This window comes from Schistocerca gregaria, chromosome 1 (genome assembly GCF_023897955.1).
Source record: "Schistocerca gregaria isolate iqSchGreg1 chromosome 1, iqSchGreg1.2, whole genome shotgun sequence".
Taxonomy (NCBI): domain Eukaryota; kingdom Metazoa; phylum Arthropoda; class Insecta; order Orthoptera; family Acrididae; genus Schistocerca; species Schistocerca gregaria.
Genome location: NC_064920.1, coordinates 446,665,478 through 446,681,526, shown reverse-complemented (window position 1 = coordinate 446,681,526; position 16,049 = coordinate 446,665,478).

Genomic DNA, 16,049 nt, shown 5'->3' with positions numbered 1-16,049 from the left:
ATTTTTTCTTGTTTTGGTCCACACTCCTCTAAAAATATGGAGAGCAAAGAGCTTCCGATAGGAGAGATGTGTTTCACACTATCGTAGCCCTCATAGATCTTAAGGTAAGCCATTAGGGAGCCCATGTTTACTACACTTTTTTTTTTCTTTTGGATCGGAAATATCTGCCAACTCTGGCAGTTGCTACCGTATAGTCTGGACAACAACAGCACAGCTTCAACTATTGGGCTGTCAGAGGTATTAGGACGACATTCACATACAACTGTCGTCTCGGTCATTTCTGGTACAGGATCCCTTAGCTCAGATTGATACATGTACCCTTTTCCATCGTCCCTGAAATTCTGTAACATGTTACGAACACACCAATAGCAGTTTCTCGCAGTCATTATTGCACCCGTACGAAATTGGTGAAGTGATCCGATCTCTAAACGTATTTTATACCCAAACGGTACATTTCCGGACATGGTTTTCTTATCAGAAATTTATTCTACTAAGTATCCTCTACAAACGATACAAGCCTCCAATAGCACTTGTGAAACTCACACTGTATTGTGGCATACTGAACATACCTTTCGACGTAGTCTGCTAAAGCTGCCGCGTTGCATTGTTCTCGCGCGCGCAGTCCTGCGTCTGCTCGTAGTTTCGTAAGCTGTTGTCCTCAAACGACTTACATGCATGAATTTGGTGAATAAGCAAGAATACTACTGTACGGAATATAATGCATCGCATTCTGTCTGGTGACATAGCATTCTGTCAGGTGGCAATTGAATATCAAAGACAAGTCATAAAATACACAGAATCTTCATCATGGCTTCTCTAAAGCCATGTTCGACATTCACACATATAACAAATAAGCAGTATTTGTTTGGTCTGACTCCAGTTTCATATTTACCATATATCCTCATTTGTTCTGTGTTCTATGTAGTAAAGGTATATAAAACATGGCAATATATTTGGAATATACATTGTATACCTTTACATTTACATTAAAAAATGAATGATGTACGAATTATATTATATCATCGTTACATGTACTGTCTCTGGTTCAAAATACGCTCTGTTAGTGTCTGGCGGAGAATATGCCCGTCACAGACTTAGCGTCATTCTTCGTTTACACATCTGCGTGGTTCGCAGCAGTGACGTGACTACTTTGTGTCAGTTTGCATTACAAAACAAAATATGTATAAATGACGTAGTAGATAGTGTCTGAAGTTCCATGCGACTTTTCGCGGATGATGCTGTAGTATACAGAGAAGTTGCAGCATTAGAAACTGTAGCGAAACGCAGGGATATCTGTAGCGGATAGGCACTTGGTGCAGGGAGTGGCAACTGACACTTAACATAGACAGATGTAATGTATTGCGAATACATAGAAAGAAGGATCATTTATTTTATGATTATATGATACCGGAACAAATACTGGTAGCAGTTAGTTCTGTAAAATATCTGGGAATATGCGTGTGGAACGATTTGAAGTGGAATGATCATATAAAATTAATTGTTGGTAAGGCGGGTACCAGATTGAGATTCACTGGGTCCTTAGAAAATATAGTCCATCAACAAAGGAGGTGGCTTACAAAACACTCGTTCGACCTATACTTGAGTATTGCTCGTCAGTATGGGATCCGTACCAGATCGGGTTGATGGAGGAGTTAGAGCTGATCCAAAGAAGAGCGGCGCGTTTCGTCACAGGGTTATTTGGCAAGCGTGAGAGCGTTACGGAGATGTTTAGCAAACTCTGCAAGAGAGGCGCTCTGCATCGCGGTGTAGCTTGCTGTCCAGGTTTCGAGAGGGTGCGTTTCTGGATGAGGTATCGAATATATTGCTTCACCCTACTTATACCTCCTGAGGAGGTCACGAATGTAAAATTAGAGAGATTTGAGCGCGCTCGGAGGCTTTCCGGCAGTCATTCTTCCCGTGAACCATACGCGACTGGAACAGGAAAGGGAGGTACTGACAGCGGCACGTAAAGTGCCCCCCGCCACACACCGTTGGGTGGTTTGTGGAGTATAAATGTAGATGTAGATGTAGATGAAATGATCTGGGATGTATCGAGATGTAGTAGAGTACATCTTAAACTTATAGTTTGTTGTCCTCGTATGGAGTAAATCTTCTGCGCAGCCTCTGCCGGTAAAAGACTAGCATCCTCAGACTGTAATGTTATTGCGGCAACGCATTCCAACAGGGACGGTGTAGATGAGGATGTCGACATTTGACTGGCAGAAATCGTGTTGCGTCCAGGCAAAGTATGTTATACTTGCTTGTCAAAATTCGCCATATATTCTCTCCAGGCCTCTTACATCATTTACAAAGTCTGAGACTGCTCCATCAGTTTTAATGCTTCAAACGCCCTTTGAGTTGTTGCAACAAGATCATAGTTTTTACTTTGTAACCTGTTAGTTCAGCTGCACTGCAGTTAATAGTAATTTATTTTTTAACCTTATTAGTTAATACTAGCATTGTTTTACAATTTTGTATCCAGGTATTCGTTATACATTTTACTCGCCCACTCCACGTCTGATATTACACATCCTCTGTGACAGTTTCTCTGAAAAATAAAAAGCAATATCAGTAGTGACAATGAGTGTTTTGCGACAGCAGACCAAAGAAATGCAATCACGAGCGTTTTGGCGTATAAGACAATTACTGGGAAAAGTCAGACGTGTATGGAACGCAAAAATAGTGCGTGTGCTTTAGACTGCCTGGCCTGAAATTAAAGGAAACTCCTGTTGTCACCGCCTTTTATGGCGATTTTAATACTCTACTGAGCTGATATTGATCTATATAGCAGGGGTAGTTACATCGTTAATCAATTTTACGCTACTCTGACCTGTTGTCAACAATACAGATAATTAAGGAAAACTATATTTTTAATATTAGAACTATAAAGAAATTCACCCCCAAGCAGTCGCCATTCTGTGTCTCTTGGATCCGTCTGCGGTGCAAACAATTCAAAATTGCACAAAGAAAATACACTTTACGCATTAGGGTCACATACTGCAACGTATGTGTACAAAGAAAGATAATTCACTTTGTCACCTCAGTACTCAAAACGTAGTTTCCATGTAAAGAAAAGCTTTGATTTTGATGATAGTGTCTGGAATGCACGAACAAGAGCGGTAACGAAGCAATGTTTGACGATAATTCAGACGAGATACAAAAATTAGGACTTTTACCACATGTTGGACACTAACCGTATACAGGAAAGTATTCTAGCACGTCCATAAATGCGTTCCTTACGAACTGAGGAAACCAAGGTCAGATTTGTAACTCAGAATTCCAATTTACTGAAAGATACCTTACGACTGTAGCAGATCGATGCTACACTTAATGTCTCAATACTAAAACGTGAACGCAGTTTCGGTGCCCCCACGGCCGGTGCGCGCTGCTGCCTTGACCCACTGGTGCTGCCGTCACCGGATGTTGAATCACCTGACGATACGCCAGCGAGGAGGGCCAATGGATGGAGTACACCGAGCAGTCGTGGCCGGCACGCCACGTATTGGCAACGGCTCCCTTAGTGTTGGCGCCGCAGGCTCATCGTGAAGGCTGATCGCTGGTAAACACCCACCGGACGCGTGCGGCTATTAAGCCACCACTGAACTGTACCGATGTAGGTGGTTAAATGTAACGGGTCGGAAGCTGTAGAGCGTAAAACGGTTTTGACCACCGTGTAACTGGTTAATGAGCTTTGTGGTATTCCTAGTTACGCAGCTTGAAGCAGTCGTGAAGCGCCGTAGTCGTGATGATTACCTTTATTGCAAAGAAAGTCATTATGTGCTGTGTGAAAGAAAAAAGAAATTTTTAAGAGCTAATGATTGTGTAAAAGACTACATCGCTAGGTATCAAATTTTTAAATTAATTTACTTTTACTGGCGAGCTAGGGAGCTATGAAACAAGCGATACTAATTTTATAATAATTTTTGCTCGCTAATGTATAAAAAATTCGGACGCGCCTCAATAGCACGTCTGTTACAGTTATTCCCGCTTTTGGTTTTTATGTGAACGAACACTAACGTCTTGCTTCACATGTATTGTGGTCTTCATTTCGAAGGCTGGTTTGATATAGCTCTCCGCGCTATCTTGAGCAAACCTTTTATCTCCCAATAACTACCGCAACCTACGTCCATTTGAACCTGCTTACTGCATACATCCCTTGCTCCCCCACAACAAGCTTTACCTCCGACACTTTCCCCCAGTACCAAACTGTGATTACTTTATGGTTTAGGATCCATCCTACCAACCAATTTCTTCTTTTAGTAAATTATCTTATTTCCCCAATTCGATTCGGCATCTCACCATTAGTTACTGTATCTGCTCGCCTAATCTTCAGTATTCTTCTGTAACTCCACATTTCAAAACTACTGTTCTCTTCCCGTCTGAGCTGCTTATCGCCAATGTTTCACTTCGTACGTAGCTAATGTCTTTAGAAATACCTTCAGTAAGTATTTACCCGCTTTTAATTTATATTGGATGCAAACAAATTCCTCTTTTCCAGAAACGCTTTTGTTGCTATTGCCAGTGTCCGTTTTATATCCTCTCTGTTTTGACCATCGACAGATATTTTACTGTACAAACAGCGAAACACATCCACTACATATTTCTGTCTCGGTCCTTATTTTGCATGGAGTTAACGCACTTGGGTTGTCCAAGAGCAGAGCAGGCCTGAGGTTATGCTATGCCGCTAGTTCCCTTGTCTCCGTGGTCTACAGGGCACGTTGTTTCGATCGCCAAACCAGGTTTCCAGCCAGTCCGTGCCGTTTGAAAACTTTTCATCTTTTAATACAGATGTGCGTAATAGTACTCCTGCAGTTCAATGCACAAATGATTTCTACTCGCATAATTTTCCTGCCTCTAGTTGGCGTTGGCCGGCTCATCACATCGTCACTGCCTACTCCACACTTCAACTAGTGCCGATTAATTGACCTAATGCCCGCAGCTCGTGGTCTTGCGGTAGCTTTCTCACTTCCCGAACATGGGGTCGCGGGTTAGAGTCCCGACGGGGTCAGGTATCTTCCCTGCCTCGAGATGACTGCGTGTTGTTGTGCCGTTTTCATCATCATCATTCATCCTCACAGTCGGAGGAAGGCAATGGCAAACTACCTCCGCTAGGACCTTGCCTAGTCGGCGGTGCAGGTCTCCCACATCGTTCCCTACGCTCATCGGAGTGTGGGACCTCATCATCATCATCAACTGACCTAGTAGGCGTTCCCTCTCGCTGGTAATTGGTAATTCGCTGGAAAAATAAAGGAATAATTAAATTAACCAGGAAGGATTGACAGACAAGACACAAAACTGAAAACCGGTTCAACTGCTGGCTCAAATGTAAAAGAATTAGTGAAGTATACATGCCACATAGGGCTTGGCTTCAGTGAAGATACGGGAGATTTGAAAATACCTGATACAGGAGAGAGATCTCATTTCGCTGGTCTAGTCTGCTGATTCTGTTGAGCTGCCTGACGAGCTGTCACCTGATGAAGCGTCGGATTTGGATCTTCGGATCACATGAAATGTATTTCCGTCGGACCCCGCAGTACAGATCATGGTTTCCCTTAACTTTTTAAGGTTAATGCTATTAAGGTTCCTCTTAAAATGACACGGCTGATTCCTTCCCCACCGTTGTCCAATCCGACCTTGTGCCCTATCGCTAAAGATTTGGTGCAGAATGGAATGTTATCCATCTACTTTCCTTCACTCACCGTCACCCGGTGCCTGATAAAGATGGGTCATTTCATACATACGAATTGCATACGCCACACAGTCACGCCTGGTCTTCTGTCGTTGAAGGCTGCAAGTCACCGAGGTGTTTCTGTTACCGGGGACATCGTTGACAGGAATAAGCACTGCATGTGTAATGCTTCCTCCAGAAAAACCGTATGGAACTTCTTCATAGCGACGTAATTGATATAACCAGGAACTGCAATTACGAAAGGAGTAACGCTTTTCACTTGACATTAAAATGCACTTGTTTCGTAAATATATCTAGTTGCCTGTTCACCCTATGAACCTCTCCCTGCTGGTGATATGGACACAGTAACCTGTTTCTCAGTACTTGTGCAGCTAATAGGAAAAAGGATAAGAAGATTAAATCGGAGAGGAAATAAATTTGAAAAATTTGAGTCGAATTATATTCATCACCTTCTAGCTACTACATCAAACTTGATGCCGATTGTGTGATCAGATTCCTTCCTATTGTTTCGGTCGCTACTACATACATGTTCACTCATTTGTTAGATTACAGGTAACACTGGTACCCGCACTTGTCTGAGAGTGCTTGTGATGTATGCTTTGGTGAATAATACCTGAAGTTACTCATACCTTTTTAAAAATATCATTCAGTAGTTTTAGTATCGTATTCCTTCGCTATCTACCCCTTTTTAGTTTCAGCGGAAACTTGTTTAGAACTGCTGCGATTTATGCCTTGCTGGTGGAGATACCTTGAGGACTCCAACGGCTTGTCGACGGGTTTTTCTAAATGAACACTGCTTGTTACGAAAATCGTTGTCAACGTTTGAACATTGCAATACATCAATCATATTATCTCATCTCATGTTGCGATGCATATCGTCTGGTGTACTTTATTGTAGGTAAATTTCCCATTTCAGTTCACTCACAAACAAAATTAAAGGAAAATTTTAGTTTTAACACTTGGTCAAATACAGAAACTTTTTTTTTAAGGTGGTGTGTATTACAACCCCATGTGCTAAAGGAGAAGTTGCGTAAGTGAAAGCAGAACGAGCTGCTGAAATTGAGGACAAAAGTTTACAGTTTCTCTAAACTAAATACTGCATCCTCAGCGGACGTTTAACGTACCGCCTTTGTAGCTAGAGACTTGTTTCATAGTGCTAGCGTTAAAATTCCGTTCTTGTTTCTCCCTTGTAAACTGTCCAAGCAATAAGAGAAGTCGTTAAAACGAGTACTGCGCGCCAGCTGAAGCTGTCCCTCGCATGCGTGCTGCAGATGTGGGAGCCGGCAGGGGCCCAGAGGCGACGTCCACCTGCGGGAGAAGAGCCCCGAATGACTGACAGCCCCAGGTGGTCTCGTCCGGGCGGCGCGTTTAAATTTCATGAGTACCGCGAGGCTGAGCATGTCCTCTGTCACAGGACTACGCTGTCATCTTCTCGTCAATCTTTGCTTCTCACGATTACGTCCCCGCGCTTCCTCGAAACGAAAATAAAAGGGTGCACCGTATACTTCAAAAGATACGCGAACAACAACGGACGTTCAAGAGAGGTCAGACCAACGAGAAACAATCTGCTACTGTGGACGCGTTACACAGCAATTTTTAGCGGCGTTAGAGACAGGAATCTACAACAGTGTTTCAGTCACTTAACAATTTACAGCATTATTCTCAATTTTGAACACGTTTACCTTACTACACCTCACAAATTTGCCAATGCAACTGTAGTTGCACCGCTCCCTTGAGTAGCGCTTCAGTATTTACGATAATGTGAAACATCCCCTTAGAAAAATTAATGAATTACTCTGCTGATAAACCCCTTACGATATTTGATTTTCAAACAGCTGAGCAAAACTGAACGTACTCAGATATTTCTCTCTTTACTTATTCTGATCATCACTAAACTGACACACAATATTTTTAGCGCAACGCAATCTGACTTTCAATAATCCCTACAAAAGAATGACCCGGACTAACAATAACCTGTACCTTTCATGAATCACTTACCTCACTCAAATCTTCGTTACTCGAAGTACTGCAATACTGCCAGCTAAATAAAACATTCTAACTACTGAAGGCACTAACTGCTGATAGGCATAGTTAGCAAATGAAAGATTTTGATAGAGAACAAACAATGTATTTACCTTAATAGTGTTCAAAAGTCATTATATATATATATATATATATATATATATATATATATATATATATATATATATATATATATATATATATGACATGCAGTCTTACAAATTTACTCTTTCTGATGGGCACACGTCCAGATCGTCCGCTCTCAAAACTCCGCCATCTCTCTTCCCACATCCACCACTGCTGGCGGCTCACCTCCAACTGCGCAACGCTACCCGCTGTACACATCCAACTGCCCAACACTACAATAGCGAATATTCCAACAATGCCAGCCAGCCACAGACTGCATACAGCAAAGCCAGTGATTTTCATACAGAGCGCTAAGTGGGTTACCAACATAAAAACCTAAACAGCCTACTTACAAATGCAACGATCCAAAATAGTTGGATTCCTAAATTCACTTTTGTTGCAGCTTCTTGTTATTATTTACGGATGTCTAATCTATGTGTTTTTTTCATTTTAGGATTACTGTGTTTTCCGTTGAAGTCTGAGCTCTGAAAGGCATTTCAAATGCCCCAGTTCATCTTCAATACATACCAACACACGTGCTTTAGCCTCAGATAAGCTCAAGTGGCTGGCTCTGAGCACTATGGGACTTAACATCTATGGTTATCAGTCCCCTAGAACTTAAAACTACTTAAACCTAACTAACCTAAGGACAGCACACAACACCCAGCCATCACGAGGCAGAGAAAATCCCTGACCCCGCCGGGAATCGAACCCGGGAACCCAGGCGTGGAAAGCGAGAACGCTACCGCACGACCACGAGATGCGGGCTAAGCTCAAGTCTCAGAGCAGTGGTGTGCTCGTTGGCCGTAAAGCGATTCTAGTTTGCATCACCTTTCTGGATGAAGGTGGTGGTCCTTCAGAACCAAAGTCACAAGCCTCCGCCGAAGCTCGTTTCTCCATAGAACACTAGGAAAGTACAGAAAAACTAACCGTTCTCTGTAGTCAACCTCAGCATTGCAAGTTCACTGCAAATAGCAAATTCCCACATCTTTAGCAGTAACGTTACCATCCTTCAAAGGGAAAGAGAGTAGATCTTCAGGCCATTTTTAACATACCGCTTTCGTCAGATAATTTGCAATATGTATCAAAACAATGAAACTCTGCGTATGCTGCAAACACTTTCAAACAATTCCAATAGAGTATCGGAGACAAAAGGGCCTTAACGGATGCTTGTGATTAATTGGTTAGCCCAGAAACTGTAAATTTTAAGTTATTCATATTACATGCGATTATACAGTCTTATTTCAGGACTTTATACAAGGTCTTTCCATAAGAGCGTGCAAAAATGTAACAGGACAGAGAGAATGCTCCACTGAACAATTTGCGGTATGGAACCTGGGGTGGGAGAAGTCAGCTCAAGGAGAAATGGAAGTAACCTTGTCTCCTGTTTTGTCTGGCATTACTGTTTGCCAGCTTATTTACAACTAACGTGAGTACAAGTTTACACGTACTGTGCTGTTTATTTACACGTACATTCTTTATTTCCTGCAGGGAACATGGAAGAAAAGCCTGATTACTAGGAAGTCATGATGCAGATTTTGTTTACTGTCCTTCTCGGTAAGGTGCCTCTCTTGTATTGTATTTACATTGTCTCATGATAGAACATGCTGTGAATCGACGACAGGCCCATTCAACAGGGCGGTGCACCGCCTCGCTTCGGTGTGGATGTGGTCGCTGAATTGGAAGAGGTTGTCCTATTCCATGGCCTCCGAGGTCACATGACCTCAATCCCATTGATTATTTCCTGTGAGGAGACCCCAATGAATATGGAGATGGAAGTATCTGCCAGTAGTTTAGCTGCCAGAATTTTAGCTGCCAAAATTTTAGCTGCCATTGATGCGTTTCTAAAGACACAGCGATTTGTCAGGGTGCGTCAGTATCTTGTTCGGCGACGTCAAGCTTGCATTGAGGTTGATGGCCGTCAGTTTCAGCACATTTTGTAAGATGCAGTATAAATGGTACGGTCACTGATGTTATTTGTATCTAATGTAAATAAAAAAAGGTACACTGCAATGTGATTTTATTCCTAGTATCTCCTTAAGCTGGCTTCTCCGACCCCAGGTTCCCTACCTCAAATTGTTCAGTGTAACATCCTTTATGCCCTGTTAAATTTTTGCACGCTCTTACGGAAACACGGAAACACCGTAAGGAAGGGGCCTCCTCAACGAGTCTGCCAAACATCATTATCACATTCGGGCATCCCCCAGGCAGCAGTGGTTTACTGGCTAATCCTTCCACTGGTGATGCAGCACAGCAGACAACATTAAATTCAAATGATCTTCCACAAGCTATAGAAAATTTGTCATAAAAGAAAACTAGTATGGCCTCAGAACCTATGTCCGTCGATAGAGACTTCCACATTCGCAAGACAGGCATCTATCTACCAATCTGGTACTAACCGTTTAGCTGTATTCGTGAAGCATGTTACATTTGAGGATTAATCGAAATGTGAAATAGTTTTCAGTGGTTACGGGATTCCTGAATGATGAAACACCGTGTACCGTAGTAGAATAATATCAGTGGATGAAAGCAACAGACAGTGTACTTGTAATGTGGACAATTTTGTTGCTTCGCACTAGAAACATATGCCTATCGCTGAACTATTTTTTTTCTGCATCTCTTATTACCAATGTTAGACGTGTGCGGGCTGAATATTCAAATGTCACGTTTTGTTCTCATCTTGATTTGTATATAACTATACCACTTCTTGGAGTGATATCGCCCCTAACATATACTTGAGGGGTCCCTCCTTTGTAGGCTATGTGTGTCTACATCATAAAATTAAACTGAATATCACACGACATTGTTGCCTGGGACGTTCCACGGGGTTGATTCAGTCGCCTAGAGGTAACGGTGTTACTTTTGGCCACTAGCAACTTTCCTTTTTCCTTGCGGATATGTGATACTTTTATATGTACACTCCTGGAAATGGAAAAAAGAACACATTGACACCGGTGTGTCAGACCTACCATACTTGCTCCGGACACTGCGAGAGGGCTGTACAAGCAATGATCACACGCACGGCACAGCGGACACACCAGGAACCGCGGTGTTGTCCGTCGAATGGCGCTAGCTGCGCAGCATTTGTGCACCGCCGCCGTCAGTGTCAGCCAGTTTGCCGTGGCATACGGAGCTCCATCGCAGTCTTTAACACTGGTAGCATGCCGCGACAGCGTGGACGTGAACCGTATGTGCAGTTGACGGACTTTGAGCGAGGGCGTATAGTGGGCATGCGGGAGGCCGGGTGGACGTACCGCCGAATTGCTCGACACGTGGGGCGTGAGGTCTCCACAGTACATCGATGTTGTCGCCAGTGGTCGGCGGAAGGTGCACGTGCCCGTCGACCTGGGACCGGACCGCAGCGACGCACGGATGCACGCCAAGACCGTAGGATCCTAAGCAGTGCCGTAGGGGACCGCACCGCCACTTCCCAACAAATTAGGGACACTGTTGCTCCTGGAGTATCGGCGAGGACCATTCGCAACCGTCTCCATGAAGCTAGGCTACGGTCCCGCACACCGTTAGGCCGTCTTCCGCTCACGCCCCAACATCGTGCAGCCTGCCTCCAGTGGTGTCGCGACAGGCGTGAATGGAGGGACGAATGGAGACGTGTCCTCTTCAGCGATGAGAGTCGCTTCTGCCTTGGTACCAATGATGGTCATATGCGTGTTTGGCGCCGTGCAGGTGAGCACCACAATCAGGACTGCATACGACCGAGGCACACAGGGCCAACACCCGGCATCATGGTGTGGTGAGCGATCTCCTACACTGGCCGTACACCTCTGGTGATCGTCGAGGGGACACTGAATAGTGCACGGTACATCCAAACCGTCATCGAACCTATCGTTCTACCATTCCTAGACCGGCAAGGGAACTTGCTGTTCCAACAGGACAATGCACGTCCGCATGTATCCCGTGCCACCCAACGTGCTCTAGAAGGTGGACGTCAACTACCATCGCCAGCAAAATCTCCGGATCTGTCCCCCATTGAGCATGTTTGGGACTGGATGAAGCGTCGTCTCACGCGGTCTGCACGTCCAGCACAAACGCTGGTCCAACTGAGGCGCCAGGTGGAAATGGCATGGCAAGCCGTTCCACAGGACTACATCCAGAATCTCTACGATCGTCTCCATGGGAGAATAGCAGCCTGCATTGCTGCGAAAGGTGGATATACACTGTACTAGTGCCGACATTGTGCATGCTCTGTTGCCTGTGTCTATGTGCCTGTGGTTCTGTGAGTGGTCATGTGATGTATCTGACCCCAGGAATGTGTCAATAAAGTTTCCCCTTCCTGGGACAATGAATTCACGGTGTTCTTATTTCAATTTCCAGGACTGTAGTTATGGAGTGTAGGTGAGAGTAGTAGATTCGTGTAGACTATACTGTCATGTTTGCGTTATATGATGATGATAAGAGAGAAGGAAATGTAAAACCCAGTGTCGACACAATATTTTAATTACATATTGTATCATGTAAGAACGCCTTTATTCTTGGTCTCTGTAATATTAGGTAATGTTAGTATAATAATAAAATTAATTTTGCTGAGATATGTTTTATTTTCATAAAACGTACCAATATCCTTTATTAATAACATGAAATGTATCTGTCGATGCTACAGCATTTCAATATCGTTGGGGAGCGATTGGTTTGGTGACGTGCCTATTACACACCATCCGAGCGCCATTATGTGCACATTTGCATTCTTTGTAAGTCGAAACCTGAGACCTAAATTGCTTGTCACGAAGTCAGATTACTGCTTTCTTGTAATGCAAAACATTCTGTTGCGTTATACATCTTATTATTATTATACGTCGTCACCAAACTTTTCCGCTCTCCAATGACGACTGTGCAATCGACTACAATAAAAAATTCCAATACTAAGCAAAAGAGGCGTTTTTGCCAAATAGAAGTTTGGATATTGATGGACACTGATGTTCTAACGATACATATTTCTTTATTGTGCTCCTGCTGTGGTCACTGTGATGTATTTAGGCTCCAAACAAATACTTTCGGAAGATTGAATTTAAATTAGTTTCTTTGACAAAAACGATTATTTGCGAGGGATACGTTACACACTGAACGGATTAAGCGAAAAGCTGCGAGCAAGAAGCATCTTCTTTGATTTAAGTAAGGCGTTTGATTGTGTGGATCACAATATACACTCCGCGAAATTGAAATAAGAACACCGTGAATTCATTGTCCCAGGAAGGGGAAACTTTATTTACACATTCCTGGGGTCAGATACATCACATGATCACACTGATAGAACCACAGGCACATAGACACAGGCAACAGAGCATGCACAATGTCGGCACTAGTACAGTGTATATCCACCTTTCGCAGCAATGCAGGCTGCTATTCTCCCATGGAGACGATCGTAGAGATGCTGGATGTAGTCCTGTGGAACGGCTTGAAATGCCATTTCTACCTGGCGCCTCAGTTGGACCAGCGTTCGAGCTGGACGTGGAGACCGCGTGAGACGACGCTTCATCCAGTCCCAAACATGCTCAATGGGGGACAGATCCGGAGATCTTGCTGGTCAGGCTAGTTGACTTACACCTTCTAGAGCACGTTCCCTTGCCGGTCTAGGAATGGTAGAACGATGGGTTCGATGACGGTTTGGATGTACCGTGCACTATTCAGTGTCCCCTCGACGATCACCAGAGGTGTACGGCCAGTGTAGGAGATCGCTCCCTACACCATGATGCCGGGTGTTGGCCCTGTGTGCCTCGGTCGTATGCAGTCCTGATTGTGGTGCTCACCTGAACGGCACCAAACACGCATGCGACCATCATTGGCACCAAGGCAGAAGCGACTCTCATCGCTGAAGACGACACGTCTCCATTTGTCCCTCCATTCACGCCTGTCGCGACACCACTGGAGGCGGGCTGCACGATGTTGGGGGCGTGAGCGGAAGACGGCCTAACGGTGTGCGGGACCGTAGCCCAGCTTCATGAAGACGGTTGCGAATGGTCCTCGCCGATACCCCAGGAGCAACAGTGTCCCTAATTTGCTGGGAAGTGGCGGTGCGGTCCCCTACGGCACTGCGTAGGATCCTACGTTCTTGTCGTGCATCCGTGCGTCGCTGCGGTCCGGTCCCAGGTCGACGGGCACGTGCACCTTCCGCCGACCATTGGCGACAACATCAATGTACTGTGGAGACCTCACGCCCCACGTGTTGAGCAATTCGGCGGTACGTCCACCTGGCTTCCCGCATGCCCACTATACGCCCTCGCTCAAAGTCCGTCAACTGCACATACGGTTCACGTCCACGCTGTCACGGCATGCTACCAGTGTTAAAGACTGCGATGGAGCTCCGTATGCCACGGCAAACTGGCTGACACTGACGGCGGCGGTGCACAAAGGCTGCGCAGCTAGCGCCATTCGACGGCCAACACCGCGGTTCCTGGTGTGTCCGCTGTGCCGTGCGTGTGATCATTGCTTGTACAGCCCTCTTGCAGTGTCCGGAGCAAGTATGGTGGGTCTGACACACCGGTGTCAATGTGTTCTTTTTTCCATTTCCAGGAGTGCATTATTGCTGAATTTGGACCATAAAGCAACAAGAGTAGCTCACGATTAGTTCCTCTCATACTCTAAGAGGAGACAGCAAGAGGTCGTTCTACACATAAATGAGGACGATTATGAGGTGGCGTCTCATTGGAGCACGCTTAAATAGGGTGTTGGTCGTGGCGGAGTGGGGGAGGGGCGGGGGGCGATGCCTCAGAAGTCGGTTACGGGACCGCTGCCGTTTCTTATATTTATAAGTGATATGCCTTGTCATATGACACTTGATTAAAAAATATTTATGTCTGCTGATGGCTCTAACGCCGTTGTGAAAGATGATGAGTGCAATGTAAGCAGTGTGCTAAATACTTCATTTGAAGGCATAAGTTGATGGCACATAGATAATAAATTGATGGTAAATCACAGCAAGACTCAGCTTCTACAGTTTTTAGGACACATTTCAGCTAAAAGTGGCGTTTTGATTACACATAATGGGCATATGAATTGTCCCGCTGAACAATTCAGATTTAATGATGTTGACATAGACAGTAAACTGTCATGGAAAGCAGTTGTTCAAGATCTTGTATAAAAACTAAATGCTCCTACATTTACCATTAGAAGAGTGTCTGCAACAATTGAGAGTCCAAAGGGAAATTACTCTGTTTTGTTTATTTTTATTCGCTTTTGAAGTAGGGGATTATATACTGCATAAATTTGCGAACCTCGTGTAGTGCCTTATCCAGGCCTCTGAGAGGTCTGACAATGGCCCATCAATATTTACTTTCTTCAGTATTGTTGTTATTAACAATATGAGTGTATTCCCCAGAATTTTCAGCTTTCACTCAATTAATACTAGGCAGAAATCCAATCTGTATTTGGATTGCACCTCTTTGACTCTTGTGAAGAAAGGCGTACTGTTTTCTGATACATCATTTTCAGTAGGCTACCACAGGAATTAAAACATCTTAGCAGTAACTCCCGCAAATTCAAATCCAAACAAAAGAAATTCCTCATGGATCACTCCTTCTATTCTGTATTGAAAAATTAAGGTAACTGCTGCGTTATATTGTTGATTGTGGTAACACATACTCGCAGGCTTGTCATCTGCATATGATTTTTATTTTATTTTGTATATGTTAATTTGATATACTTCCACATCTCATGACCATGCAGATTTGTTCAATTTGGTTCTATGTACTCGTAAGTAGACGAGGAAAATAAAAAAATAAAATTAATCCAGCATATTTACACAGAAGATGGAGATCAGGAACTTTACACCGTCACCTCTCCTCCCCTGGTCGGTCAACTATTGGAAGCGACAATGTCATCCACTACCAGGATTAGAACCGGCGTACCGCCGAGTCTACCATCACCACACATCTTGATGTGCGACGCTATTCCTGGGCATTCTGCCCAAGTACGTTTAGTGCTGAAAAGTAATACCACCTAATTTTTGTGTGTTGAAACTCTTAAAGCTTTTTAAATAAAACAAAAGTTATTAGCATTTTATGTCTTTGTTCTTTGCGAATACGTAATCTCAGTCCTCTGCTGGCAGAGGACTCCGAATTGTAGCTTGTAACATGACGGTGTTTAACGTAACTACACTGTCTAGTCACATTAATGTGAGCGCCTCTCAGAAGCCTGAATAACCACCTTTTGCAGTGCGGACCACTGCGAGACGTGCAGGAAGAGAACCAGTGACATTCCG